This window comes from Phalaenopsis equestris, unplaced genomic scaffold (genome assembly GCF_001263595.1).
Source record: "Phalaenopsis equestris unplaced genomic scaffold, ASM126359v1 Scaffold205852, whole genome shotgun sequence".
Classification (NCBI taxonomy): domain Eukaryota; kingdom Viridiplantae; phylum Streptophyta; class Magnoliopsida; order Asparagales; family Orchidaceae; genus Phalaenopsis; species Phalaenopsis equestris.
The window spans coordinates 30,817-35,906 of record NW_018225307.1 but is presented as its reverse complement, the minus strand read 5'-3'; positions in this window follow the sequence as shown (position 1 = coordinate 35,906).

Genomic DNA, 5,090 nt, shown 5'->3' with positions numbered 1-5,090 from the left:
GCAAGCAGAAAAAGTGGGAAAACAACACTTTTTTTCTCTAAGTGAGAAACAACACTTTTTTTCTCTGAACTAGAAATTTCATCCCTTATTGATAAATTCAAGTTTGCTTTTATTGGAAAATTTTAGCAGGGACATCCACCTATGGAAGTTATCAGGAAAAGTTTTGATGATCTCAAATTAGCAGGAAAGTGGAAAGTATGGCTCATAGATGGGAGACACGTATTAATTCAACTAACTATGCCTGAAGGCTGCACTGAGATTTTTTCCAAAAAATATCTCAACATTGCTGGTAAACCAATGAAGGTACTCAAGTAGTCCCCTGATTTTGACCCTAAGCGTGAATCTCCTACTGTACCGGTGTGGTTTAGTCTACCTAATCTTAAGCTGCACTTTTTCACCATCAGGTTCTTTACTGTATTGGTGCCATACTTGGGGTCCCTTTGAAGCTAGATCTAACCACTTTTAACCTAACCAGACCTTTTTTAGCCAAAATACTTGTTGAAAGAGATATTATTTTATCTGATGTTACTGAAGTCTGGTTGGACACAACTCACAATGGATATTGACAACAAATTGTTGTGGAGCATATACCTCCTTATTGTTCTCATTGTATGATGTTTGGGCACAATCTTGATAAAGGCTATAAGCTTCATTCTAATTTGAAAGCTAAAGATCAAGTGAATAAGAATGGATCTGATCGCACTGCTTTGGATATATTTGTTCCATCTGAAGAGAAAACTACCACAGAACAGGTTATGGTGTCTGAGTTAATCGCCCATGTGGATCCTCCATCTGAAAATACTATTTCTGCGATTGATGAGAAGCTGGATGACCCTGCTGAGTAACCTACACTTTCAAACCCTCCTCAGTTGCAGGAAGCATTAGGTGAAGAGGAGACATTTCATGTTTCACACACACTTGAACATATAGTCGTTGCAACAGTTGATAATCCTTCTTCTGGTGCTCATCAGCTTTTATCTGCCTGGCGTTTTGTTTACCAACACGATGATCAGATGAGCCAGTCTTCTGAGGAGGAATGACAGGTCTATTCAAGGAGGAAGAAGAAGATTGGAGGCAAACTTCAGCTTGAGAACCTAATGGATGATACTTTGGTTATTTCGGGAAATGACTCGACACTCAATAATTTGTTATCTAGATCTCGCCCTAGAACTAGTCAGATGCAAGACTAAACTGGCTCGTCACTAGCTACTCTTTTCTGCGATTTTGATACCTTTTTTTGGGTTTCCCTGTATCTTTTCTCTTTTAGGGTGTTTGTGTGTGTTGTATCGTATGGGTAGGTGTCTCTATTGGGCCATCTCATACAACTTTTATGTATCTTTTCTATTTTAATAGATTTAGCCCTTGGGCTTTTCATATATATATATATATATAATATACACATTTATACATATATATATGTATGTATGTATATATATATATATTTAATAACACGATGTTTCCACCTCCGTCTCTGCTAGGGTTTGCGAACATATGACAATTCGAACAATACGATAGAAAATGTTCAATTTCTATCTTCTGCCAATATCCATAGTGTTGTATGCCCAACCAGATTTTCTCAGAAGCGGGTGAAGTGATGTCTCTTTCAATAAGACTCTGGATTCAGAATGACGTGACATATTAAAAGTAGAAATGTTCTTCTTGAGTGACTTCCCGTAAGCTGAGGCAATAAAGTACAATACTTTTTTAGAAAAATAATGAAATTTTAGACCAGGGAGACGAATCTAAACCAGAATGATTGGTGGTTCCGTATGTGGTTCAAAATCCACAGATCATTTCAGAATCTTCATGCTTTGTTATCAATCCATATTTTTCTTATAGTAAATAAGTGCATGTAATCTTTTTATTATTAATTTGAATAAGAATGTATCTCCCATCTAATAGTCCAATTTTTCATTCTCCAATAAGGTGCATTCAATGTACATAAGTTCAAATTCTTTACGAATGGGCTCCATTTTGGGATGATCATATAAAAATTTTCCAACCAAATTCAGACAACAGGAGAAAGCAAGTTTAAAGTTGAATACCTTCAACTTTTGTAAAAAAGATGACAGACTTCCTATTCTTTCTACTAGGTTCCTTGATGTCCTCCGCCCACTCAAACGAAGGGGGGAAATATGACGATTTTGGTGTGCTTGAGGCGTGGACACACGGCAAGGGCAGCTGCATACAATTTATCCGAAACCATCCTCAAAGATAGGTGCGACGTTAAAAGAAGAAAACAGACGAGGGGAAAAATCACGTCAAAATAGCCGAAGCTAAGAAAGGGGAGGACGTTGTGAGAAGGGACGAGCGTAGAGAACGCAGAAATCACGAGAAGTACCCGCGAGACTGAGCCGCAGGAACCGCAGAGCCTGGAAATTCCGAGTCAGGAAAGCTCGCGAGACCGAAAGACGGGAGACGAGCCTCGTCTAAGAGCCGGAGAAGAAGCGAGGGAGATGAACGGAATTGAGCGTGAAGACGCCAAGAGGAAACAAAAGTCGTACCAGTTGCTGGGTTCCGCCATCGGGCGAAACCTTAGCAGAGCCGAGCGAGGAAGTCGATGTCATATGTATATATGTCTATACACATATATTAAAATTAAGAAACAGGTACAAAAGTTGGAGGGGAAGAGGATCCCCGTCTAAAACAACTAAAAAATACTTTTAACACACCCCTATGGGTTCCTCCTCCCACATTACAACTCACGCCAAATGAGAACTCCAAGCTTACAAGTATACCGAAGCCAAAAAAGCAAAACTTAAAATTAGTATACCTGTGCCCGTGTAGTAGAAATAACAGGAAAAGAAACAAAAGAGAATCCAAGAAAAAAAAAGGCAGCAAGAAACTCCTAATCCACCGGAAACACTCCAGCAAACAACAGTGCAAACTGGGATGTCGATCGACTGAACAGAGCAGCCAAACAGCACAAGACCAGTGTAAACCAAGAGATCAGGAGAGCCAGAGACACAAAGCCATAAAGAGGTGCAATCCGAAACCTGCCAGCAAAATAAAGAAACCACAAGAGGGAGGGTGCAAAACCAAACCACAGTAAAGATACAAGAGCACCCAGTCGTAGAGCTGAGCAGCAAGTAGTTTCTAAAATCCAACATAAGACAAATCCAAGTAGTAAGTAAAAGTCGGAGGGGTGTAGGGGGGATAATCCAACAGTGCACACTCCACCTGCTTTCCTGGCTAACCAATCGGCAGGGGAGTTGCCCTCTCTATGGATGAAACTCCAACTTACTTTCATATGTCTTTCAGAAATTAAAGCAGAAATACGTTTAAGAATGCATATAATATCCCAGAGAGGATGAGAGATACTCAATAGTATATCATAGAGCATTTTCGAATCAGTTTCCACCTCAATCTTATGAAAATTGAAAGCATATGCCACCGAAATTGAGAGCATATGCCACCGTTAATGCAAGAAAAACCCCCCAACATTCCGTGGCTAAGGGGTTGTCAGTAGCAACAGGAGAACTAAAATAGCACAGACACTTACCCTCAGAATTTCTAAAAATGCCCCCAACCGCAGTAGATAAATGATTTCAACTGCCATCCACATTCACCTTAACCCACCATCTAGAAGGGGGAGCCCACCTAATTAAACGAGGGGGCCTGAAGTTCGAAACATCATTGGTACAGACCCTGAGGGCCTTGGTGTAATAGGCTAACACATAAGAAGTTGTCATAGAAGCTTGGGGGGGAGGGGGGTGGATTATATTTGAAGTTGTTTCTCGCGGTCAAAATAACTCAAAGGACCAACAAAGGAAAGAAAAACCCTCCCCCCTTATCATCAAAAGCCTTCCATTGTCACAAATAAATACTTCTGAAGGAGAGGGGGAATTATATTTGAAGTTGTTTCTTGCGGTCCAAATAAACCAAAGGACCAGCAAAGGAAGGGAAAACCCTCCCCCCTTATCATCAAAAGCCTTCCATTCCCATAAATAAATACTTAGGATGCCTCTATGGATCCAGGGGATACCAAAGTGTAAGCCCATTATATTCTAAAAGAAAAAACACATTCAAAAAATATGTTTTGAATCTTCCTCCGAGACTTTGCACATAGGACATCTCGAAGCTAATTTAAGGCCTTTCAACTTTAGAATGCCATCAAGAGGCAGTAAAGAAGAGAAAAATCACCAGAGGAAAAAATGAGATAGAGGGAGTTAAAAGTTTGTGCCAAATCCATTTTCCCCACAACCAATCCCGGTGAGAGTGTAAAGTGTCATAGATTAACTTGTAGACTGATTGAGAAGTGGTCCTCTTCCACACGGGGAAATCCCTGTCGGAAGGGGGTAATAGGTATAGTATTTATATGCTTAGCATTTTGCTCCCCCACAATAGAACACAACTTGATGAAATCCCATCTATCTTGAGAAAAGTAATAAAAAATAAGTAAGTTATTAGTATGGGGAGGATGAGAATATTCAGAGAGAGAAGACAATCCCCAATTATCATTCCAGAAAGGGATGTTACCGTCACCAATGTCCCAAAACATGAAATTACTAGCAATAGACCTAACATTAACTACAACTTTCCAAATTCGAGAATCACCAACCTTCCACAAAACTTGGGAAGGGTGAGAAAAATCACAGTATTTCTGATGTATAAAAGTAGCTAATAGAGATGAGCCTATTCTAAATTTAAACCAGAGTTTGCAAAGGTATATTCCAAATCCGAGAATCACCAACCTTCAACCGTGTGTTTCAAGGCTTTAAAGCCAAAACCGTCAGCCTTCTTAGGATTACACAACCTTTGCCAAGAGCCCCATATATTCTTAGCACCATTCCTCACCCAAAGAAATTTATTGAAAAACCTCTCCATGACATTAATAGCACTTTTCTTCGGATTAAATACCTGCAAAACATATAGAGGAATACTCTGAAGCACACTAGATAACAATGTTATCCTGCCCCAGTAGAAAGGAGAATATTTCTCCAATCATTAATTTTACGTTTGATTTTATCAATAACATCATCCATATGAATCTTTTTCCTCCTGCCCCTAATCAAATTAACCCCAAGGTATTTAAGAGAGAGAGGGGCATAGTGATAACCTGTATAAAAAACCCCATAAAGAATAAGTTG